Below are 26,588 nucleotides of genomic sequence, written 5' to 3' on the forward strand. Positions count from 1 at the left end.
CCCATTCTGTAGGTTGTCTTTGAGTTTTGTTGACTGTATCCTTTGCTGTGCAAAAGCTTCTTATCTTGATGAAGTCCCAATAGTTCATTTTTGCTTTTGTTTCTTTTGCCTTCGTGGATGTATCTTGCAAGAAGTTACTGTGGCCGAGTTCAAAAAGGGTGTTGCCTGTGTTCTTCTCTAGGATTTTGATGGAATCTTGTCTCACATTTAGATCTTTCATCCATTTTGAGTTTATCTTTGTGTATGGTGCAAGAGAGTGGTCTAGTTTCATTCTTCTGCATGTGGATGTCCAATTTTCCCAGCACCATTTATTGAAGAGACTGTCTTTCTTCCAATGGATAGTCTTTCCTCCTTTATCGAATATTAGTTGACCATAAAGTTCAGGGTCCACTTCTGGGTTCTCTATTCTGTTCCACTGATCTATGTGTCTGTTTTAGTGCCAGTACCACACTGTCTTGATGAACACAGCTTTGTAGTACAACCTGAAATCTGGCATTGTGATGCCCCCAGATATGGTTTTCTTTTTTAAAATTCCCCTGGCTATTCGGGGTCTTTTCTGATTCCACACAAATCTTAAAATAATTTGTTCTAACTCTCTGAAGAAAGTCCATGGTATTTTGATAGGGATTGCATTAAACGTGTATATTGCCCTGGGTAACATTGACATTTTCACAATATTAATTCTGCCAATCCATGAGCATGGAATATTTTTCCATCTCTTTGTGTCTTCCTCAATTTCTTTCAGAAGTGTTCTATAGTTTTGAGGGTATAGATCCTTTACACCTTTGGTTAGGTTTATTCCTAGGTATCTTATGCTTTTGGGTGCAATTGTAAATGGGATGGACTCCTTAATTTCTCTTTCTTCAGTCTCATTGTTAGTGTATAGAAATGCCACTGATTTCTGGGCATTGATTTTGTATCCTGCCACGCTACCAAATTGCTGTATGAGTTCTAGCAATCTTGGGGTGGAAACTTTTGGGTTTTCTATGTAGAGTATCATGTCATCGGCGAAGAGGGAGAGTTTGACTTCTTCTTTGCCAATTTGAATGTCTTTAATGTCTTTTTGTTGTCTGATTGCTGAGGCTAGGACTTCTACTATGTTGAATAGCAGTGGTGAGAGTGGACATCCCTGTCTTGTTCCTGATCTTAGGGGAAAGGCTCCCAGTGCTTCCCCATTGAGAATGATATTTGCGGTGGGCTTTTCGTAGATGGCTTTTAAGGTGTCGAGGAAAGTTCCTTCTATCCCTACACTCGGAAGAGTTTTGATCAGGAATGGATGCTGTATTTTGTCAAATGCTTTCTCTGCATGTAATGAGAGGATAATATGGTTCTTGGTTTTTCTCTTGCTGATATGATGAATCACATTGATTGTTTTATGGGTGTTGAACAGCCTTGTGTCCCAGGGATAAATCCTACTTGGTCATGGTGAATAATTTTCTTAATGTATTGTTGGATCTTATTGGCCAGTACCTTGTTGAGAATTTTTGCATCCATATTTATCAGGGATATTGGTCTGTAATTCTCCTTTTTGGTTGGGTCTTTGTCTGGTTTTGGAATTAAGGTGATGCTGGCCTCATAGAATGAATTTGGAAGTACTCCATCTCTTTCTATCTTTCCAAACAGCTTTAGGAGAATAGGTATGGTTTCTTCTTTAAGTTTGATAGAATTCCCCTGGGAAGCCATCTGGCCCTGGACTTTTGTGTCTTGGGAGGTTTTTGATGACTGCTTCAATTTCCTCCCTGGTTATTGGCCTGTTCAGGTTTTCTATTTCTTCCTGTTCCAGTTTTGGTAGTTTGTGGCTTTCCAGGAATGCGTCCATTTCTTCTAGATTGCCTAATTTATTGGCGTATAGCTGTTCATAATATGTTTTTAAAATCGTTTGTATTTCCTTGGTGTTGGTAGTGATCTCTTTCTCATTCATGATTTTATTAATTTGAGTCTTCTCTCTCTTCTTTTTAATAAGGCTGGCTAATGGTTTATCTATCTTATTAAGTCTTTCAAAGAACCAACTCCTGGTTCTGTTGATCTGTTCCACAGTTCTTCTGGTCTCGATTTCATTGAGTTCTGCTCGAATCTTTATTAACTCTTTTCTTCTGCTGGGTGTAGGATCTATCTGCTGTTTTTTCTCTAGCTCCTTTATGTGTAAGGTTAGCTTTTGTATTTGAGTTCTTTCCAGGTTTTTTTTTTTAATTATTTATTTATGATAGTCACACACACAGAGAGAGAGAGGCAGAGACATAGGTAGAGAGAGAAGCAGGCTCCATGCACCGGGAGCCCAACGTGGGATTCAATCCTGGAGCCCAACGTGGGATTCGATCCTGGGTCTCCAGGATTGCGCCCTGGGCCAAAGGCAGGCGCTAAACCGCTGCACCACCCAGGGATCCCTCTTTCCAGTTTTTGAATGGATGCTTGTATTGCGATGTATTTCCCCCTTAGGACTGCTTTTGCTGCATCCCAAAGATTTTGAATGGTTGTATCTTCATTCTCATTAGTTTCCATGAATCTTTTTAATTCTTCCTTAATTTCCTGGTTGACCCTTTTATCTTTTAGCAGGATGGTCCTTAACCTCCACGTGTTTGAGGTCCTTCCAAACTTCTTGTTGTGATTTAGTTCTAATTTCAAGGCATTATGGTCTGAGAATATGCAGGGGATGATCCCAATCTTTTGGTATCGGTTCAGACCCGATTTGTGACCCAGTATGTGGTCTATTCTGGGGAAAGTTTCATGTGCACTTGAGAAGAATGTGTATTCAGTTGAGTTTGGATGTAAATTTCTGTAGATATCTGTGAAATCCATCTGGTCCAGTGTATCATTTAAAGCTCTCGTTTCTTTGGAGATGTGTTTAGAAGACCTATCGAGGGTAGAAAGAGCTAGATTGAAGTCACCAAATATAAGTGTATTATTATCTAAGTATTTCTTCACTTTGGTTATTAATTGATTTATATATTTGGCAGCTCCCACATTCGGGGCATATATATTGAGGATTGTTAAGTCCTCTTGTTGGATAGATCCTTTAAGTATGATATAGTGTCTCTCTTCATCTCTCACTACAGTCTTCGGGGTAAATTTTAGTTTATCTGATATAAGGATGGCTACCCCTGCTTTCTTTTGAGGACCATTCGAATGGTAAATGGTTCTCCAACCTTTTATTTTCAGGCTGTAGGTGTCCTTCTGTCTAAAATGAGTCTCTTGTAGACAGCAAATAGATGGGTCCTGCTTTTTTATTCAGTCTGAAACCCTGCGCCTTTTGATGGGGTCATTAAGCCCGTTCACGTTCAGAGTTACTATTGAGAGATAGGAGTTTAGTGTCATCATGATATCTATTCAGTCCTTGTTTTTGTGGATTGTTCCACTGAACTTCTTCTTAAAGGGGAATTTTAAGAGTCCCCCTTAAAATTTCTTGCAGAGCTGGTTTGGAGGTCACATATTCTTTCAGTTCCTGCATGTCTTGGAAGCTCTTTATCTCTCCTTCCATTCTGAATGAGAGCCTTGCTGGATAAAGTATTCTTGGTTGCATGTTCTTCTCATTTAGGACCCTGAATATATTCTGCCAGCCCTTTCTGGCCTGCCAGGTCTCTGTGGAGAGATCTGCTGTTACCCTAATACTCCTCCCCATGAAAGTCAGGGATTTCTTGTCTCTTGCTGCTTTAAGGATCTTCTCTTTATCTTTGGAATTTGCAAGCTTCACTATTAAATGTCGAGGTGTTGAACAGTTTTTATTGATTTTAGGGGGGGGGGAGATCTCTCTATTTCCTGGATCTGAATGCCTGTTTCCCTTTCCAGATTAGGAAAGTTTTCAGCTAGAATTTGTTCAAATACATATTCTGGCCCTCTGTCCCTTTCGGCGCCCTCGGGAACACCAATTAAACGTAGGTTTTTCTTCCTCAGGCTGTCGTTTATTTCCCTTAATCTAACCTCATGGTCTTTTAATAGTCTGTCTCTTTTTTCCTCAGTTTCCCTCTGCCATCAACTTGTCTTCTATGTCACTCACTCGTTCTTCCACCTCGTTAACCCTCGTCGTTAGGACTTCTAGTTTGGATTGCATCTCATTCAATTGATTTTTAATTTCTGCCTGATTAGCTCTAAATTCTGCAGTCATGAAGTCTCTTGAGTCCTTTATGCTTTTTTCTAGAGCCACCAGTAGCCGTATATTAGTGCTTCTGAATTGGCTTTCTGACATTGAATTGTAATCCAGATTTTGTAACTCTGTGGGAGAGAGGACTGTTTCTGATTCTTTCTTTTGAGGTGAGGTTTTCCTTCTAGTCATTTTGCTCAGTGCAGAGTGGCCAAAAGCAAGTTGTATTGGGAAAAGGTGAAAAAGAGAGGAGAGAAAGAAGGAAAGAAAAGAGAAAGAGAAAAAAAAAGGAAGAAAAAGAGAAAGAAAAAGGGGAAAAAGGGTGGGGGAAGGAAACAAATCAAAAAGCAAAACAAAACAAAACAACAAAAAACCACCGGGGAGTATCTTCTGATTCTTTGTACTTTAAGTCCCTTGGCTTCCCCTGGAACTTGTCCATCTAGCTGGTCTTCTGCGGGAGGGGCCTGTTGTGCTGATTTTCAGGTGTTAGCACTTGGGGGAGCTGCTCTGCCCCTGCCTGGTGCAGGGCTCAGTGGGGGTTGTTTACCCCGTGAGGCCCCAGGAGGAACAACCGCAGTGGCGGGGCCAGCTCTGGAGCCCCAGAGTCAGCTTCCACAGTAACTCCGGAGCTCTCGGTCTGCAGGGCCTGGAGGCTCCGGGGCGGGGCCGCTGATCTGCTCAGCTTGGGGCAGGAGCGTCCTCGCTGTCCTGGGCCCTCCCGGCCTCTGCCTATCCCGGGGGAGGCCGGATCCTGGGCTGTGTCCCAGCGACCTATGCTCCGGGGCCTGTGCTGTTGGATTCGCGCTCCCGCCCCCGAGCCCCCCGAGCTGCTCCCGCCCCGCAGCCCCCTCCGCGGAGCCGCCCCCGAGCCCCCCGAGCTGCTCCCGCCCCGCAGCCCCCTCCGCGGAGCCGCCGTCCAAGCCCCCCCGAGTTGCTCCCAGGCCGCGCAGCCCCCTCCGTGGAGCCGCCCCCGAGCCCCTCCGAGCTGCTCCGGGTCCCGCCGTGCGCGCTGCAGCCCTTAGGGAGCTCAGCGCACTCTCCCGGGGCGCAGGTGTCTGTTAGTGTCCCGGGGAGCCCGAGGGCATCCCCGCCCTCCTGGGTCCTGCTCCACCTCCCTGCGAGCCCCTTTCCCCCGGGAAGGTCGGTGCAGCTCCTGCTCCTCCGGGACGGGGCTCTCCTGTCCTGGGGACACTCGCCCCGGCCTCAGCCCGGCTCCTCGCGGGTCCCTCCCCCCTTGGAGGCCTTTTGTTTCTTTATTTCTTTTTCCCCGTCTTCCTACCTTGATAGAAGCGCGAACTCTTCTCACTGTAGCATTCCAGCTGTTCTCTCTTTCTCAGGCCGAATTCATAGATTTTCAGGATAATTTGAAGGTTATCTAGGTAATTTGGTGGGGACAGGTGATTTGGGGACCCTACTCTTCCGCCATTATGCCCCTCCCCCCTTAATTCATTTTGGACCCCTATTTGACAATATGTATTAGAACCTGTAGACATAATATCCACACCCATTGTTCTAATGAAGCACACAGTAAGGATTTATCTTAAAATAATTCAAAAGAGAAGACTATATTCATTATGATTTTTTCATTATGATGTTTAATGCAGCATTAGTCATAAAATTGAAAATGGGGAGGAAACTTTCAATGTTCAACAGAGGGAGTGGTTAGGAAAAGCATCGTCTATAAACTGGATTACACATTACATGCTTCTTAAAAACTAAACATAGAGGTTTTTTTTTAAAGATTTTACTCGTGACACACACACACACACACACACACACAGAGGCAGAGACACAGGAGAAGCAGGCTCCACGCAGGGAGCCCGATGTGGGACTTGATCCCGGGACTCCAGGATCACACCCTGGGCTGAAGGCAGGTGCTAAACCCCTGAGCCACCCAGGGATCCCAACATATAGAACTTGATATGTGTGTATCACCATTTATTGATCACTTGCTATGAAGCAGATAGTTGATACATATTGTCTCTAAGTCTCATAATCACTCTGCAAATTAAATATTTTTTATTTCAGTGTAAAGGTTCTAGGTCTGGTGCCCTCTGAGATTAAGTTACTTGTTCAGTGGTGGATCTGGGTCTTGATCCTATGCCAGTGCAGTGCCTGCCACATCCATGGCCCAGGGAAGGGGGAGAGGCCCTGCTCACAATCCCTACTCTGTGATTTCTGCACCTTTACCCCAACCACCCTTCCTCCTGCCATCAGGGTGGGGTCTTGCCCAAGGGCCAATCCAAGGTCAGGCTAGTTTCTTGTGTTAGTCTGTCATGAAATGCTCTGCTAGAGACGAGAGCATGATCTCCATTCTTGCTCTTTGTTTACTTTTAGGAATAATGAGCAAATCAGGCAGTTGTTGGGAACTGAAACTGGGAGAATGTGAGACCAGCTTAGAGGGCATTTGATAAGTTAGCAGTGCTCTTGGGAGTACTGAGTGCAACAGAACTACTCTGCTAGATCACCCATGCCAGAAAGACTCGGTGGGTTCAAATCAGGCAGAAAAAAAAAATAATCAAAATATGAAGTAAAGGGAAATGGTTGTCAGCCACACCAAATTCTGCAAACAGTACCTACATCTATAAAATCATGCTCATTACGTAGTCTAGTCCCTTCATGATCTTGTCACTTCTCCAGAGTCATCTCTTAACTCCAGCTAGGTCAGATGACTCGTGTGTCTATAAGCACAGAGTATCAGTTTATCAGGTTAATCTCAGCTCCAGATTCACCCTCAGCTTGAATTAATAACTCCACGGTGCAGTCCTCTTCCTAGAATGCATTTTTGTCTGCCTACCTTATTCCTTTGCATCTTCCAAGACTTGGTTCAAGAGAAACTTCCTCTAAAAAGCTTTCCACGATCTTCTCCATCCCACTGAATCCCCCTGAGCACAGCTCCGTGGAGACCCTCTTGGCTAGAACTGCTTTATATCAGGAGAAGCTTGTTTGAGTAATGATCAGATGTGAAATAAGCAGAAAACAGAAGAGAGGATTAAGTGGCAGCTGTTAGAAGGACTAACTCAGAAAGAACATAATACCAACTCCTTAAAGTGCTTCCTCAAGAGAGGGCAGCAGATACATGAGTTACAATAGCTCACAATCCTTATTTTACCTCCTGAGTTCAAGTAGATATTTAGTATATATCAATGTATGTGTGTGTATATATATATATAAAATATTAATTATTATACTTCAATATATGTATATATAACTGAAAGCCTGAAATGGATGGACTTTTATCCATTTAGAACTGGGGCAAAACTGATCTGGCTCTAAATTAATGCGAATGACATACTATAATAGCAATTTGTGTAACAAACTGTTCTTGAGGCAACCATCTGTACTATACAAATAAATTTGCCTCTGAAACTGCAAGGCAACATTTTCCCAGAGTCCTACAGAGAATCCAGATGCAAATTTGCCTGGCTCGCTGCCTTTGCTATATCTCTTTGGCTTACCAGTTTGTGAGCAAATTTATATAGAAAATTTAAAAAGCTGGCTCAGGATTCTAGTGTGAGGCAGAAACATAATAACAGCAATTTGTATTTATGTAAGTGGAATATTTGTCCTAAACGATCAGATCATTCCAAAATATGCTCTCATTCATTTACACCACATTATCAAAAGCTGAGAAAGTTTAAATAAATATTTTAAAGTGATTTGAAGTAAGGATTAGTTTGAACCAGACATGGGTGTTGTAATTTGTATGTACCTTAGGGAATGTTCCTATGGAATAGTTCTTTCAATCCAGAAATTTTGTTTCTCACCAACTGATTGTTTGAAGTCCCATAAGGTTTTATTTCTTCATCTATTATGCCTAAGATCTACCAAACAGCTCAGAACTAGAAATAAATGAAATCATAAGACCCAAACTTTGGAACGCATAAAACTTAACAGCTTAATTATTCTTTCCTTCCCCCAGCTTCATTGAGATATAATTACATATAACATATTTAAGTTTAAAGTATACAGTTGTGATGATTTGGTATGCATATCTATTGCAAAATGTTTACCACAGAAAGGGTGGTTAACACATTCTTTACCTCACATAATCACCATAGTTGTTAACTGAAGAACATTCCAAATCTATTCTTATGGCACCTTTTAACATACAGTATGGTATTGTTAACCATGGTCACTATGCTGTGCATTAGATTCCTGGAACTTATTCCCTTTATAACTTGGAGGTTGGCACTCTGACCAACATCTCCTCATTCCCCACCTCCAGTATTGGTCTGTTCAGATTTTCTATTTTTTCCTGATTCAGTCTTGGTAGGTTGTATGTTCCTAGGAATTTATTTATTTCTTCTGAATTGTCCAGTTTGTTGGCATAATTGTTCATAATTGTCTCTTATGATCCTCTGCATTTCTGTGCATCAGTTGTAATGTCACCTCTTTCATTTATGGTATTATTTGAGTCCTCCTTTTTTCTTGGTAAGTCTAGCCAAAGGTTTGTCAATTTTACCATTTCATAACACCAATTCCTAATTTTGCTGACCTTTTCTATTTTTCTCTTCTTTATTTCTGCCCAGATCTTTGTTATTTCCTTCTTTCTGTTAATTTTGGATTCTGGGCTTAGCGTGTTCTTTTTCTGGTTCCTTGGTGTATAAGGTTAGGTTGTTTGAGATCATTCTCTTTTCTTATTTAGGCATTTATCACTATAAACTTTCCTCTTAGAACTGTTTTTTTGCTACATCTCATAAGTTTTGTTTCATTGTTTCCTTTTTTGTTTGGATATTTTTTTTTTTTAATTTCCCTTTTGATTTCTTCTTTGACCCCACTGGTTGTTCAGAAGTGTTGTTTAACTTCCACATGTTTGTGAATTTCCTAGGTTTCCTTTTTTTTGTTTGTTTGTTTGTTTTTGTTTTTGGTTTTTTTTGCTTTCTAGGTTCACACCATTGTGATTAGAAAAGTTACTTGGTATGATTGCAATATTCTTTAAATTGCTAAGACTTGTTTTGTGATCTAGCAAATGATCCATCCTGGAGAAGAATGTGTATTCTGCTGCTGTTGGATGGGAAGTTTGGTACATTTCTTTTAGATCCATATGGTCTAAAACAGTGTTCCCTGATTAATTTTCCATCTGGATGCTCTTTCCATTGTTAAAAATGGGGGTATTGAAGTTCCCTACCATAATTGTATTGTTTTCTATTTCTCCCTTTATATCTATTAGCATATAACTTAATACATTTATATATGTTTATGTAAATAGATTTATACATTTACTATATTCCTTTGGTGGTGGCATGTTTCCTTGATTCTTCACCATCCCTCTAACCTTGTATAGATGTCTGCACATTTGAAGACACAAACACCTCTTCCAGACGTATGGACTGATTGTTGGCTATGGACTGATTATCCCCTGTGGGTGGTGACATGCCAGAGCATGTTGGAACTCTGGATCTAGCGGCATAGAGCACTATCCAGCTCAGGCTGCTGGGGTCCATGACATAAACAGCTACATGGTTCCAGACAAGGACTACAGAAGGGTTGCAGTAGCTGTAAGGCCTATTGGAGTCCTCAGTGGCACCTTCAAGTCTAGTACCTAGGGACCAGAATGAACAGAGCTGGGGGCGGGGGAGGGGGACCAGCTATAAATGCCTGGCGGCAAGTGTTTGGTGACCAGGGCCAGCAGCATGCTACCACAGCCAACTGTGGGTACACCAGCAGCTTAGGGGGTCAACATTCACTCTGTAGCTGCAGACTCACCCTACAGGCACAGCATAGCAGTATAAGCCAATGATGGGAGTTAGTTTGGGGGCATGCTCATGCATAGTTGGAGGGGCTAACTGCAGGTGAGCCCAGTGGTGCGGGTCAGTGCCAGGAGATGGGGCTGGATCCAGGCCTATAAGCATCTGTAAGTCTCTTGACTTTTTGCCATTCACTGCTGTGGCTGCAGGATCTCTCCATGGGTGTACATGTGCTCATGGAGGCTAGCAACAGAAATCAGGCCAGGGGCATGTAGGTGCACAGCTGGAGGAGCTAGTTAGCCCCAAATGTGCACACAGTGCTGAGGTATCAGTCACCAGCATCTAGGCTGGCAACTTGTACTCACACAGCCCCAGAGGCCAGGACTGGCTGCCAGCAGAGATAAATAGTTCTGGTGGGAGGGTGGGTGGGTGGGCAGGACTGGGGGCAGAGCAAGGAAGACATCAGGTAGCTGTTATCTGTGATTGAGAAAACCTTTGGAGGAAACCCTCAGTGATGAAATCCACTGTGTTGGTCATGGGTTTCCTCAGTGGCACAAGCTACCGCTGTCCTCTGCAGAGCAGTTCACTGGGAACCACAGGCACTCCTGCTGTGTGGCTGCTACTGGCGCCCTGCTCTTCTTCCTCATTCCTAACTACCTCTATATGTCACAGCCTTTTCAGTCTCTGGGTGGGATGACAGCAGGGTTGGTCCCTTGTGCAGTGCCCCAGAAGGTGCAGGGAGCTGGTCACTCTCCCCACTCTCCCTTTGCCAGTGCAGGGACTCTTGGTACTTAGTATGCAGTATTGGCCGGTGAGGTGGGATGAGGCAGGCAAAACAATACTGTTCTTCCTTTCTCTTTTATGTGGTGGTTCTCAGGTTTTTTTGTTCCACTGTGTTGCTTGATGAAGCTTAAGTGGACCTTGAACTCTATCAGAGCTATTTTTGTTGGTGGATAGCTGATCTTATCGGTGGATGGAGGGTGGGGTCTCCTACTGTCACAGTGATGACACTCAGCTTAATTATTCTCAGCAATAACTTGGTACCTCTTCTAAAAATAGGATGCTTTCTAGCATGCTTTTAAAAGAATCTTACTAGATTTAATAAGACTATAAAAAAATTTGAAAATATAAAAAAGCGAAAAGAAGAAATGAAGCCATCTGTAATTTTAACATTTAGGAATAGCTACTGTTAAAAATTTGGCACGTTTTTGGGACATCTGGGTGGCTCAGTCAGTTAAGCATCTGCCTTCAGCTTGGGTCATGATCTTGGAGTCCTGGGATGGAGCCCCAAGTCGGGCTGTTTAGTGGGAAATCTGCTTGTCTTCTGCTCCCTCTCCCCTCCCCCTGCTCTCACTCTTTCTCTTTGTCTCTAAAATAATTTTTAAAAATCAATACATTTTATAGTCTTTTTTAAAGTGCTCATGTTAAAATATAAATTTAGGTAGTTAATACAGATCTTATTTTCCAAATGAGACATAATGTGAATTTTCAAAAGTGGCAAAATACCTTTCACAAACTTTATTTTAATGACTACATGGTTACTTACACACCGTTAAATATTTTTTAAGAGATTTTATTTATTTGAGAGGGAAAGTGAGAGAGCGAGACAGAGAGAGAGCATGCAAGTACAGAGGGAGAGGGAGAAGCAGACTCCCCACTGAGCAGAGAGCCTGCTGCAGGGCTCAATCCTAGAACCCTGAGATCATAACCCTGAGTGGAAGGCAGATGCATAACCTACAGAGACGCCCAGGTGCCCCTAAATATTTTTTTACACATCTTATGATGTCAGTTCCTCATTGCTTGAAGGTTTAAGTACAAACTTGGCATGGCCTCCAAAACTATTCTTAAACTTTGCCTCATGTTTTCCTCCTTCACATTCTAGACCTCAGCTATACTCAGTTTCTGTGTATCATATTCTCACTCATCCCCTGGACTCTGCTTCCTATTTTCATCATTCTTAGACATTTTTATTCTTTTTCCTCTACTTCTTTCACTCCTTTTTTCTAATAATACCTATCAATCTTTGATGGAGGGAGAGTGCATAGATGGAAAAATAGGAGGCCTAAGACTAAGTCCTTGATATCTCATTTATAAAAGCAGAGACCCCAGAGAAGGATCCAGAAAAGAAGAATGAGAACTGGCCAAAGAGGAAAACCAGAAGAATACAGGATCACAGAAAGCAAGGAAAAGAAATGTCAAAATTTATAGATCAAAAGAACAGAATAGAGTCAATAAGTAGACCCATGCATATATTGTCAATTGATTTTGTAAAAAAGAAATAAGGTAACTAAATGAGGGAGGAAAATAATTTTTTCAACAAAGGGGCTGGAGTGGCCAGATATCTGTATAAGAAAAGAAGAACTGTAAGCTTTACCTCACACCATATAAAAAAACTAACTCAAATCATGGACCAAAATGTAAGCATTAAACTACAGAACTTCTAGATTAAAACATAAAATGTAATCTTTGAGATTTGGGAGTAGGCAAATATTCTTAGGACACAAAAGTATAAGAGAAAAAATTTCATGGAATGAACTTCATCAAAATTAAAATATTTTTAAACACCATTTAGAAAATGAAAAGACAAGCCACGAAGTGGGGAAAAAAATGTATGATACGTATATCTGAGCCAGGATTTATTTAGAATATAGAGAATGCTTACATCTCAATAAGACAAACAGCCCATTAAAAAAATAACCAAAAGATATGAACACTTTATAAAAAAGATATGCAAATAGTTAATAAGCACACTAGATGTTCAGCGTCATTAATCATCAGGGAAATGTAGGTTATAAACATCTATTGTACTAAAATTTTAAAAACTGACGATGACAAGGTTGGTGAAGTGAGGAGCAACTAGAACTCTCCTCATTGCTACTGAGAATGTAAAATGGTACAACCACTTTGGAAACAGCTTGGTATTTCTTATACATTTAAACATACTTATTTTATGACTCAAGAATTCCAACCTAAGTATTTATCCAAGTGAAATGAAAATATATGTCCACACAAAGACTGATACATGAATGTTCACAGCAGCTTTATTTGTAAAAGCCCCAGACCAGAAACATCCCAAATGTCTATCAACAGGTGGATGGATAAAGGAATTTTGGTTTGTCTATACAAGGAATAAAAAGGAATGAACCACTGATACATGCAGTAACAGAGGCATCTCAAAAACATACTGAGCAAAATAAGTAAAAAAAAAAAAACATATATAATTCCATTAATATGAAACTAAGAAAAATCTAAAATACAGTAACAGCATTATCATTTGTTATTTTTTTTTTTTTCATTTGTTGTTTAGGTCAGGATGATCGTGGGCATGGGCTGGAAGGGGAATAAGGGTAACTTTGGGGGTGATGGAAATGTTCTATATCTTGTATTGGTTGGTACAGAGCTGCATATATTTGTCAAAATCCATCAAATAAGTTAGTATGTGTACCTTTTATTGGAAATTACACATCGATAAACTTGATTTTTAAAAATTATTTTGATTGCTATTGAGACTTTAGGTAAATCGAGGATGGAGAAGGGATTTTGGAAATGGCAGCATTAGAAGTCAGGAGTGGCTTCATTAAGAATACTTTCAATGAAGAGGAGCGAAGACCAAAACCTGATTGAAATGGGTTTGTTTTGTTTAATATTGTTGTTTAATTTCAGTATAGTTAACATACAGTGTCATAGTAGTTTCAGGTGTACAAGATATTCATTCAATTCCATATATTTCTCAGGGCTTATCATAATAAATGTACTATTTAATCCCATACATATTTCACCTATCCTCCACCCACCTCCCATCTGGTGACCATGTTTATTCTCTAGTGTTAAAAGTCTGTTTTCTGATTTTTCACATTTTTTCTCCTTCGCTAATTTGTTTCCTAAGTTTTATATATATATATATAATCATGTGGTATTTGTCTTTACTGGCTTAGCACTATTCTAATTCCATCCATGTTGTTGCAAATGGCAAGTATTTATTATTTCATGACTAGATAATATTTTTCTTTTTTACGGCTGAATATTATTTCATTGTGTATACATATATATACCACTTCTTTATTCATTCATCTTTTGATGTACATTTGGGCTTCTTCCATAATTTAGCTATTGTAAATAATGCTGAAATATACATAGGGGTCCATGTATCCCTTTGAATTAATGTCTTTGTTGTCTTTGGATAAATCCCAGTATTGTGATTACTGGATCATAAGGTAGTTCTATTTTTAACTGTTGGTGGAACCTCCAAACTGTTTTTCCAGAGTGGCTGCACCAGGTTGCATTTCCACCAACAGTGCAAGAGGGTACCTTTTTCTCCACATCCTTGCCAACATCTGTTTCTTGTGTTGTTGACTTTAGCTATTCTGACAAGTGTGAGGTGATAGTTCATTGTACTTTTGATCCATATTTCCCTGATGATGAGTGATGTTGAACATCTTTTCATGTGTCTGTTGGCCATCTGGATGTCATCTTTGGAAAAAGATCTGTTTATGTCTTCTGCCCATTTTTTAACTGGATTATTGGGGTTTTGAATTCTATCAGTTCTTTATATATTTTGAATTACTAACCCTTTATTGGATATGTCATTTCCAAATATCTTCTGCCTTTCAGTAGGTGGCCTTTTAGTTTTGTTGTTTCCTTCACTATGTAGAAACTTTTTATTTTGATGTAGTCCCAGTAGTTTATTTTTACTTTTATTTTTCTTGCCTCAGGAGACTAAAAAAATACTTTGATGGCAGAGAAATTATTGCCTGTGCTCTCTTCCAGGATTTTTATAGTTTCAGATCTCACATTGAAGTCAATTGATTTTGAGGGTTTTTGTGTGTATGGTGTGAGGAAATGGTCCAGTTTCATTCCTCTCCATGTAGCTGTCCATTTATCCCAGCACCATTTGTTGAAGAGGCTTTTACTTATTGTATATATTCTTGCCTTCTTTGTTGTAGATTAATCGATCATATAATTGTGGGTTTATTTTTGGGCTCTATTCTGTTCTATTGATCCAAGGGTCTATTTTTGTGCCAGTACCATACTATTTCCATTACTACAGCTTTGTAGTATAACTTGAAATCTTAGATCGTGATACCTCCAGTTTTTTCAAGATTGTTTTGGCTATTCAGGGTCTTTTGTAGTTCCATACAAGTTTTTAGGATTGTTTGTTCTACTTCTGTGAAAAATGCCTTTGGTATTTTGATAGGAATTGCATTAAGTCTGTAGATTGCTTTGGGTAGCATGGACAATTTAACAATATTTTTTCTCTCAGTCTATGAGCATGGAATATCTTTCCATTTGTTGTCTTCAGTTTCTTTCATCAGTGTTTTGTAGTTTTCAGACCACAGGTCTTTCACCTCTTTGGTTAAGTTTATTCCTAGGTATCTTACTGTTTTGGGAGCAATTGCAAATGGGATTTTTTTTTAAGATTTTATTTATTTATTCATGAGAGATAGATAGAGAGTGAGTGAGGGGCAGGAGAAGCAGGCTCCATGCAGGGAGCCCGACATGGGACTCGATCCCTGGTCTCCAGGATCACGCCCTGGGCTGCAGGCTGTGCCAAACTGCTGAGCCACCAGGGCTGCCCGGGATTGTTTTCTTAATTCCACTTTCTGCTGCTCCATTATTAGTGTACAGGAATGCAACAGATTTCTGTACATTGATTTTTGTATCCTGCAACTTTATTGAATTCATATATCAGTTCTAGTTTTTTTTTTTTTTTTGGTGGAATCTTTAGGGTTTTCTATATATAGTATCATGTCCTCTACAAATAGTGAAAGTTTTGTTTCTTCCTTACCAATTTGGATGACTTTTCTTTTTGTTGTCTGATTGCTGTGGCTAGGACTTCAGGTAATAGGTTGAATAAAAGTATTGAGAGTGGACCTCCTGGGTCTTGTTCCTGTCCTTAGAGGAAAGGCTCTTAGTTTTTCTCCTTGTTAGCTGTGAGTTTTTCATATAAGGCCTTTAATCAGACCTGCTTTGTTGAGGCATTTTATCATGAATGGATGTTGTATTTTGTCAAATGCCTTTACTACATCTACTGAAAGGATCAGGTGCTGATTGACTTGTGAATATTGAATTATTCTTGCAGGCCAAGAATCCCACTTGATTATGGAGAGTTTTTTTTAATGTATTGTTGGATTTGATTTGCTAGTATTTTGTTGAGAATTTTTACATCTAAGTTCATCAAAAATATTGGCCTATAGTTCCTTTTTTGTGGTGTCTCTATCTGGTTTTGGTATCAGGGTATTACTGGCCTAATAGAATTAATTTGGAAGTGTTCCTTCCTCTTCTATCTTTTGGAATAGTTTGAGAATGGGTATTAAGTCTTCTTTAACCATTTGGTGGAATTGGCTTGTGAAGCCACCTGGTACTGGACTTTTGTTTGTAGGGAGTTTTTTGCTTACTGATTCAATTTCACTGCTGGTTATCAGTCTGTTCAAATTTTCTTTTTCATCCTGTTTCAGTTTTAGTAGGTTATATGTATATTTCTTCTAGGTTGTCCAATTTATTGGCATATAGTTTTTCATGATATTCTCTTATAATCCTTTGTATTTCCATGGTGCTGGTTATTTTTCCTCTCTCATGATTTTATTGGGTCTTTTTTCTTTTGATGGGTCTGGCTATAGGTTTGTCAGTTTTGTTGATCTTTTCAAAGAAAAACTCCTGGTTTCATTGATCTGTTCTATTGGCCTTTTTTCTATATCATTTATTTCTGCTCTAATCTTAATTATCTCCTTCCTTCTACTGGTTTTGGGCATTGTTGGTTCTTTTATTTACCTCCTTTAGGTTTAAGGTTGTTTGAGATTTTTCTTCTTGAGGTAAGCCTCTATGATTATAAAATTCCTCTTAGCTGTTTTTGCATCCCAAAGATTTTGGACTATTGTATTTTTTTATTCCTCTTTGAGATCTTGGTTGACCCATTCATTGTTTAGTAGCATGTTATTTCATATTCATGTATTTGTGCTCTTCCCAGATTTTTTTCTTGTGGTTGATTCCTACTTTTATACCATTGTCATCAGAAAAGATCCATAGTAGGACTTCAGCCTTTGAATTTGTTGAGACTTATTTTGTGGTCTAACCTGTGATCTCTTCTGGAAAATGTTTTGTGTGCGCTTGAAAAGAATGTGTATTCCATTTTCAGATGGAATGTTCTGAATATATGTTAGATCCATCTGGTCCAATGTGTCATTCAAAGCTATTGTTTCTTTCCTTGTTGATTTTGTTTGAACGATGTATCCACTGATATATGTGGAGTGTTACAGTCCTCTGCTTTATTCTATCAATTATTTTGGTATTAACTCTTTATGGATTTGGTTGGTCTTAGATTGTTTGCATGAATATTTACAATTGATAGATCTTGTTCTAGCACTCCCTTTGATTATGCAGGGTCCTTTATCTTGTTAGTCTTTTTTAAGTCTATTTTGTCTGATATATTTCTATGCTGGCTTCTCAATTCTATTTGCTTGATAAATGCTTCTCCATCCCTTCACTTTTAATCTTCATGTATCTTTAGATCTAAAATTATAGACAGGTCTTGCTTTTTAATCCATTCCATCCTATATTTTTTTATTGGAACATTTAGTCCATTTATAGAAAAAAATGGGCATTTTTTTAATTTGAAGGTTTTATTTATTCATGATAGACGTAGAGAGAGAGAAAGGAAGAGACACAGGCAGAGGGAGAAGCAGGCTCCGTGCAAGGAGCCTGACGCGGGACTCGATCCTGGGACTGCAGGATCGTGCCCTGAGCCAAAGGCAGGCGCTGAACCGCTGAGCCACCCAGGGATCCCCAAAAATGGGCATTTTAAATAACATAATAGCCATTCTGGAAAGCAGATTCTCCACACTCTTGGGGTTTGTTGTTGCTACGTGTCTAGGGTTTTCTGAATTACTAGTCTAATCTTTGTGGGCTGAATTCTCTGATTAGCTTAGTGGCGAGCCAATTGTTGGGCACATAATTCCTTAGATGCCTAGGGCCATTGTTTTCTAGTCTTTGCTAAAGTGCTCTATGTGTGTATGTTTTCAACATTCAACTAGGTGGTTTACAATTCTGTTTTAGCCTTTACTTTCTGTTTGAGTGGAGCCTCAGGTTACCCAGAATTGAGGTCCAAGGATCTTCTCAGCTTTTTGCTGAACATATGCATGGTGCAGGCCTTGCTTCCCCTTCTAGAGCATTTTTCTTTTATCCCCAAGATTTTTGGTGATCCTATTGTATTTTAGACAAACAGCTCCTTTCTCCTATCTCCAGTAGTTGCCAGGCTGCTGGTTTTAGCTGTGATTGTAGGCTACTGGTTTTTAATGGCCACCACTGAGTTAGTTGGAAGAAGGGGGAAGAGGATGGGAATAAGGCAAGTTAAAATGCCACAAGCCTCCTTGTTCTTGCCAAGATTTTGTCTTTTTATCTTGAAGTTTTCCAATTGCTTAAATCTTTAGTTTCTGGAGTACTAAAAATTTGACAGTTTTTGCCAGTGTTCTCCTTGCTATTATAGAGAATTTTTAGAGGTCCTTACTCATTTTTACTAATAGCATCTGTATCTTCTTAGTTTAAGCTAAAAATATATTGTCAAATATATTTTAAATACTAGGAGGTCTACTTATACTGTAAAAAACATTGATGTAGATCTTTGAATAGTCAAATGTTTTATTGTGGAAAGATGTTGGAAAAAAAGGATGGAAAATCCATCATTCCCTTGTTGCCTGATTCTGTAAGTGATCTGGCTAGGAGGTGCATGTACATATCAGCTTGGAGGGAGGGTTATGTATTAAATGAAGTAGAAATAACCATATTTCTCAAGATTCATTAATAAAAAATTGGGAATGTTATTAGGAATAGAGGTAGTGGCCTCTGGCTATATTAAACATGGAGGAATATTTTGCTCTGAGAAATTCAACCTCCCTAAGCACTTGAAAAAAAATAGAGGGGAATCCATTTTCCAACAAATCACAAGTTAGAACAAAATCTCATATGAAGTCTCTTTTTAAGACTCTAAACATTCGCACATTTAATCTTAAAAGGGTATACTGGGTCACACCATCATCTGGCTAGTAGACAAACAGTACTGCAATGTCTACCCTCTAAAGCAAGTTAGTTCTGAGCCTTTTGCTGCCATCACATGTTTGATAAATGATTCTCTTATGTGAGAAACACTCTCAGTCCTATTTTGATAAACATCTCCCAAATTTGGAAGTCATGCACTGTGATAATTTGTGATCTATTGCAGAGATTCACTTGGACTGTAGGGCAGGACAATTCTCAGCATTCTGGCTATAAGGACATTCTCTTGTGTCCCAGAAATCATAGATATGTATATAATTTCAGCACCCTGGGCTCCGAGGACCTGAAGAAGAGGACACCTACTCAACACAATCTTGCCTAGAAGACAATCAGAAATATTTGGTACGTTTTAGATTATCTTGAAATGAGAGTTAACCCCAAGCAACTACAATCTTGTCATCGAGTCCAAAATTCAGTTCTTTTTGTTTTTACTGTTCAAGAGCTAAGAATTTTCTGGTAAAGCATGGCCCTTTGTATAAGCAGATGTGGAAAGGGGAATTCTTGTTTCCCATGCTTGAGCAGCAAGAACAGTAATAGAAGTTCCTGTAAATGGTTTTCATTTCTGTTCCTTTTAAAATGTAATTAGAATGACTGGTCTATCATGTAGGTTTACAATATTTGCCAGTAAACAACTTATTTATATGTTTCTTCTGAAATGATAAGAGTGATTAAAATGCATGAGACTGTTTTCCGGAATGAGTCATTCAAACATCATTTCTGATAGTGGGAACTGAATTGGAAAAGGGAGAGCTTATACAACTTACATACTTAAGGATCTTCATATGGTATTTTTCATGTAAGAGAATTTTCCCCCCACCTCAAACATTTGCTAACACCAATAATTTGTTTTATATAACATCCCTTTTGAAGAATGAGCTATTGAAAAATAAAAGCCATTTCTTGACCACTGTCTCATAGTACCCTTGGCTTTCTTCTACCTTTTCCTAATTTTTAATTTGGGTGGAAAAAAGAATGGAGGTGAAGGATTTGGGAACTTTGCAGAAGGGAATTATAATAGCTTGTGTGTACTGAGAATATATGCTATAAAACTTAGCTCAAATTGTGTGAAAAGTGATAATTCCCTTTCTGCTTGGCAATGCAACAGAGCCCAGCTGACCTCCAAGTGTCTACCATAAAACATTTATTCTGCAGAGAAAAAAAAAAAAAACAAACACTTTTACAGAGCAAAGAAGATAGATCTATATATCTAGTCTAAAATGACTAGACTATGTTTGGTATAGATCAATGTTTTTAATACCAAGGCCTCATAATATGAAAATCTTCTCAGATTGCAATGATTCTCAAGGGGAATACACCATTCCATCAGACAAGATGTCAATCTTTTTTCTTTTATAATATAGCCTATACAGATGAAATTATACATTTGGAAAATTATTCTATAAACATTGCCCCTTCCTCAAAATGACATTATGTCCCCATTGGGGATGATGTCCTATTATTACCATCCATGGATGAGAATTACTGCTACAGAAGAGCGGTCCCCAAACTCACTGAGGGTAGACAGAAAATGTTAAACTTGTATTAATATTTTTAGCTACCAAGGGAAACAAATTAGGCTTTGTTAATAATGAAAGGTACTGATAATCTCAGGTGATTGGTAAGTTGACCCATGTGACAGACTGAACCTGAGTATCCTGAGGAAAGAAAGGGAACTTGAGTATGGGAGGTATAACAATGGTACTTTCCTTCATTTGCCACTTTTTACCATATTGTGACTGAGGCAATTACTAATGTAAGTAGAATTTATAAGCTTTAGTACAACACAATAATTAGGTTAAAATAAAGCATGTTTAATGTGAAAATACCTATACCATTGAGTTTCAGAGTCAATAAATATTGCAGCACAAATTAAATGAGTAATGAAAAAGGTTTTAGGATCAAGCTAAATCAGTTCTTAAAAATTCTAGCCTTAAATGCTTAGGTTAAGAAAAAACTTATGCAAAATTAACTAAGCCTACACTGAGGAGTTTTAGGAAAACTAAAATTCACTCAAAGAATGTAAGAAGAGTGAGCCAAAGCTAATAAGACTGAACAATTAGAAAAGAATTTGAAACAATTGATAAATTTGCCAAGATGGATTTTTAAAAATAATAAATCTTAGGAATGAAAAAAGATTGCTTTAGATGTTACAGACACTTAAAAATAGAATCAACTTAATGCCAATATTTAAAATTTAAATACAATGGAAAAATCTCTAGAAAAAAGTAATTGCTAAAAGTCAGTTCTATTAGAAGTAAAAAGAATCAAAATGGTAAGAACTATTAAGGGGGTTGAAACAATGGTTAAAAATTCTTCCACAAAGAAAACTCTGGGCTATATGGTCTATAAATCAAAGGAAAAATTCTAATCTTCTAAAAATAGAGAACTTTTTTAAACAGGAAATATTCTGAAACTCATGAAGATAACAATTTTGGTATAAAATACCAAGGAGGACAGTGTAGGAAAATATAGGCCATTATTAACTCTTAGCAATACAACAGTGTTCAAAAAGGTTAATATTTCACAAGTTTTATGTATCCAAGGAATGCAAAATGGACGTAAGATTAGAAAATTCACATTAAAAAGAGAAAAACCATATAGAACCATGTAGATAAGAAAGCATTTGAGAAAATTCAGCATCCATCGGAAGTAAAAAAAAAAAAGGGGGGGGGGGGACCTTCCATAAATTGAAAAAGAACATTCATAGAGTTTGGAAGCAAATTTCATATTTAATGGAGACGTATTGAGAGTTTTCATTTGTATCAAGAACAAGACAAAAGCACCTGCCATCACTCCTCTTGAAGAGTGTTCTTAATATTGTATCCAACATAAGACAAAAATAAAAAGGATTGGGATGGAAAAGGCAATTGTATTTCAACATAGCACCAATTAGAAGATGTATTTAGAAACAAACACTACTTACATTGAAAAAAGAAGAAAGTTCCTAAGTAATTTGTCGTTAAAGATATGAAACTTCAGAGGCACCTGGGAGGCTCAGTCAGTTAAGTCAGTCATCTACCTTTGCCTTGGGTCACAATCCCGGGTCCTGGGATTGAACTCCACATGGGGCTCTCTGCGCAATGGGGAGCCTGCTTCCCCATCTCCCTCTGCCTACTTGTGTTCTGTATGTCAAATAAATAAAATCTTAAAAATAAAATAAAACTTCAGGAGGGGAAAAAAAAACCCTGCATTATTTGGAAAGATTTAAAACCTAAATAGAAAATACTATGTTCATGGGTAGGAAATCTCATTATAAAGAGGTCAGTTTTCAAACAGATCTTTGGATTCAATGCAATTCCAGTTGAGACCCCCAACAAATTTCTCAAAACACCACCAAAAACCTAAGTTTTGTTTGTTTGAATGCATATGGCAGAGCAAATTATATATGTCACAATTAATATGAAACAGCAAATGCCAAAGAATGGCCAAGACACTCTTGATAGAAACCAGCAGGGAACCAGAGGTCCTTTCCCCTTCAAGGGTCTAGTTGGAATAAGAATCAAAATTGACATGAAACAGATTAACAGGAGAAAATAAAATTTAATAGTGTACATATGAGAAGCCCACCCAGACATGGAAAGTCCAGAGACTGAGGTATATAGGTCATTCTTTTTTTTTTTAAAGATTTATTTATTGATTGATTCATGAGAGAGAGAGAGAGAGAGAGAGAAGGGAGAAGCAGGCTCCATGCCGGGACTCCAGGATCGTGCCCTGGGCTAAAGGCAGGTGCTAAACCGCTGAGCCACCCAGGGATCCCATATAGGTCATTCTAAACTAAGGAGTAAAGAGTAGGGGCCTGGGATTTCAGAGGAAAGGATTGTACTTCACAGGGTGATGAGAGAAGTTGTTTGGTAATTAGAATGTTTACCCTGCCATACAGATGGCTCACTCTGATAAATTTTATCTCTGCTAGTAACTCTTGTTATTGGGAAGACTACCAACTTAGACTTATGTAGTTAAGGAAGGAACATAAATTTCTCTTGAGGCTGTAGGGTTTTGATTGCCTTTAGCTCAGAATAACTTTTATGCCAAAGTGGTTCATCTTGGGGCAGCTTGCCCTGGGCCCCCGCAGTTACCTCCTTTGAAACTTCCCTGAAAGATAGAACATAAAAGTTGAGCTGATAGCAGATACACCAAAGTAACAGCCACATCAGTAGGACTCAAAATCATAGAGGCCACATTGAAAATGGTAAGAAGGGTGGAGATGCAGTCAGGTACCAAATTAATCTTTGAGACTCCCCACCAATAGGGGAGACACAACAAGCATGGAGCAGGAAGAGGAACAGACCCCACAACCAGGTACCCCAGAGAGAGGGGTACCTACACTGGGAAGACAAGCCCTCATTTGGCTTTAAAAGACAGAGGAGCTTGAGATAACCACCTTACTCCAGTCAGAATGGCTAAAATTAATGAGTCAGGAAATGACAGATGTTGGCAAGGATGCAAAGAAAGGGGAACCCTCTTTTACTGTTGGTGGCAACATAAGCTGGTACAGCCATGCTGCAAAACAGTATGGAGGCTCCTCAAAAAGTTGAAAGTAGAGCTATCCTATAACCAACCTATCAATTGCACTACTGGGTATTTACCTGAAAGATACAAACCTAGCGATCCAAAGGGACACCCATACCCCAATGTTTATAGCAGCAATGTCCACAGTAACCAAACTATGGGAAGAGCCCAGATGTCTATCAACAGATGAATGGATAAAGATATATCTATACACAATGGACTAGTACTAGTACCACACACAAAAAAAAATTCTTGCCCTTTGCAATGATGTGGAACTAGAGAATATTATATTAAGTGAAATAAGTCAATCAGAGAAAGACATTATATAGTCTTACTCGTGGAATTTAAGAAACAAAACAGGATCATAGGGGAAGAGAGGAAAAAAACAAAACAAGACAAATCAGAGGAGGAGACAAACCATAAGAGACTCAATCATGGGAAACAAACAGGGTCACTGGAGGGAAGGAGGGGGGAGACAATAACTGGGTGATAGACATTAAGGGGGTCATGTGATGTGATGAGCACTGGGTGTTATATTAGACTGATGAATCACTGAACTCTACCTCTGAAACCAATAATATATTATGTGTTAATAATTGAATTCAAATAAAATTTTTAAAAAAGACAGAGGGGCTTAACTTCATGAGTGTTTAACAATAATAGGGCTTAACATCAGGAAGTTTAAAAATTGGTGGGTACAACTCAGAGCTGGAGAGCAATAGGGAATGGAGTCCCCACCCTTAAAGAGACAGGCTAACAAAACAATCGCACCCAGATACAGCATAGAAGCAGCAGTTTGAAAAGAGCCTGGAGCCTATGGGAAGGAGTTCTATTCACTAATCTTAGAACTGAAGGGGCAGGGATCTTTGAGGAGACTTCGCAAAGACCAAAGAGCTGATGGTTTCTCTTCTCTCCCCTGCCCCCCAACCTAAATACACAGACACCTGAAAGAACCATTGTGCAACACTCACCACTTAGCTTTTGCTAACAACATGACTTGCCCCCGAGATCCAACCTACATCACTCCAAAGGCCTCCCTCCAGACTGACTCCATGAGGGCCTCATTGCACAGGAAGCCTCAACAGAAGGTCAGCACCACTCGAAAGTGACTGTTGCACTTGGGATAAGAGAAGGTAACTACACACACAGCAGTTCGATGGCAGCCCCAGCAAGGGGCTTCAGGCAGACATCTGATCTGACTGCCTGCCCCACCCACCTACAGAAACCTTATAGGAGGTCAGCACAAAGAGCCTAGTAGTTCAGGGTCACTGCTATCCAGGGTCACTGCTATCCAAACAGAAGATTGGGGGCAGACATTGGCTCTGACTCCTAACCTTGCCCACCAATGAAAGCTACAGGGAGAGAACCCTGCAATTCAGTGCAATTACAGTTCCAGCAAGTGGGCTGAAGACAATCATCTAACTCAAGCCCAGGTGGTCCTACACTGGCATCTTAACAGCACAGGGACCAAACCCTGATGACAACAGGCAAAGAGGGCCATTCATTCCAACTGGACTGAAGGCAAATGTGGCTCAGCCACAATAGTAGGGCATATGCAACATACATAGGAGACACCACTGAAACTCCAGATTCTAGTGAAGAGGGGACATTGTATTGCAGGGCACTTCAGGATCTCTTCATAAGGCCACTCCTTTCAGGATCAGGAGTCATCGTTGACTTTAATACATTGAAGCAGAATTGGATAAAATGAGGACATAGGAATTATTTCCCAAAGGAAACAACAGTACAAAAAAAAAGAATTCATTGTAATGGTCATAAAGATACTCACTGGATTTAAGATTGAAAGATCTCCATGCAACCTTCAACAAAGATAGAAAAATATAAAAAAAGAATGAATCAGAGGTGAAGAGTCCTGAAATTAAAAAATACATTAGAGTGAATAAGTAGTAGACTGGAAGAAGGAGAACACAGATAAGTGAGCTAGAAGACAATAATGGAGAACAACCAAGCTGAACAGGGGGGAAAAAAATAGGAGAACTCAACACCACCAAATGTAATAATATTCACATTCTATGGATTCCAGAAGAAGAGAGAAAAGAGTACAAAAGTTTTAAGTATCTGATAACTTTCCTAACCTGGAGAAGGAAACAAATCTAGATCTAGGAGGCCCAGAGAGCCACAAAACAAAACAAAAAACCCAAGGATGTCCACAACAATATGCATAATTAAAATGGCAAAAAGTAGTAAGAGAATTTTAAAAGCAGTCAGAGGAAAAAACAATTACATATGTACAAGGGAGACTCCATAAAGCAGTCAGATTTTTCAGCAAAAACTTTGTAGGCCAGAAGGGAATGGGATGATATGTACAAGTGCTGAAAGAAAAAAAGCCTACAGCCAAGAATACTCTATCCAGCAAGACTATCATTCAGAATAGAAGGAGAGATAAGAGCAAAGGGAGATCATAACCACTAAACCACCCAACAAGAAATGCTAAAGGGAGTTCTTTGAGTGGTAAAAGGCAGGCCATAATAGGTATAAGAAAGTTAGGGAAGGAAAAACTTTCTTAGGCACATGTAAACATAATAAAAATAGATTAACTGCTTATAAAAGTAGTACAGAAGTTAAAGCACAAAAGCAGTAAATCAATTAGACCCATAAAAAAAGTCAAGGGATTCACAAAATAAGTAGTATGAAATCATTTACATAAACATGGGGAGGGGATAGAAGTGTTGTCCTTTTAGAATGAGTTCAAACTTCACTATCAGCCTAAATAGGATGTTATATATAAACCTAATAATAATAATTCAAAAACCTGTAATATATATTCTTGGATTCCTTTTTTCTTGCAGATCACTAAATAAAGGCACCAAACCACCATCAGAAAGCAAGAGAAGGAACAGAACTGCAAAACCATAAAAACAATAAAACAAGTAGCAAAATGGCAGAAGTGCATACCTATCAAGAAGAACTTTGAATATAAATGGACTAAATACTCCAATCAAAGGGATAAAGTGATTGAATGGATAAAATAAAACCACCTATATGCTACTTATGAGAGATTCATTTCAGTGAAATGAAAGTGAAGGGATGGGAAGGAATTTATCACGCAAATGGATGTGAAATAAAGCTGGTGTAGCAATACTTAGACAAAATAGACTAAGACAAAGTCTGTTACAAGAGATGAAGAAGGACACTATATAATAAGGACAATCCAACAAGAAAATATAGCAATTATAAATATTTGTGCACCCAACATGAGAGCACACAAATACATGAAGCAACTATTAACAGACATAGAGGAAGAGATT

The 26,588-nt window shown here is 39.0% G+C and overlaps 1 long non-coding RNA gene across 1 annotated transcript in view; it reads left to right on the forward strand.

The window, feature by feature from the left end:
• Positions 1-26,328, forward strand: part of LOC112671174 (uncharacterized) — a 62,256-nt gene extending 35,928 nt beyond the window's left edge. The window contains exons 2-3 of the long non-coding RNA XR_007410620.1: positions 19,075-19,152; positions 26,130-26,328. This is a non-coding gene — a long non-coding RNA (uncharacterized LOC112671174). The remainder of the gene's footprint in view (positions 1-19,074; positions 19,153-26,129) is intronic.
• Positions 26,329-26,588: the final 260 nt, after the last annotated feature.

The sequence above is a fragment of the Canis lupus genome, chromosome 5, assembly GCF_003254725.2.
Source record: "Canis lupus dingo isolate Sandy chromosome 5, ASM325472v2, whole genome shotgun sequence".
Lineage (NCBI taxonomy): Eukaryota > Metazoa > Chordata > Mammalia > Carnivora > Canidae > Canis > Canis lupus.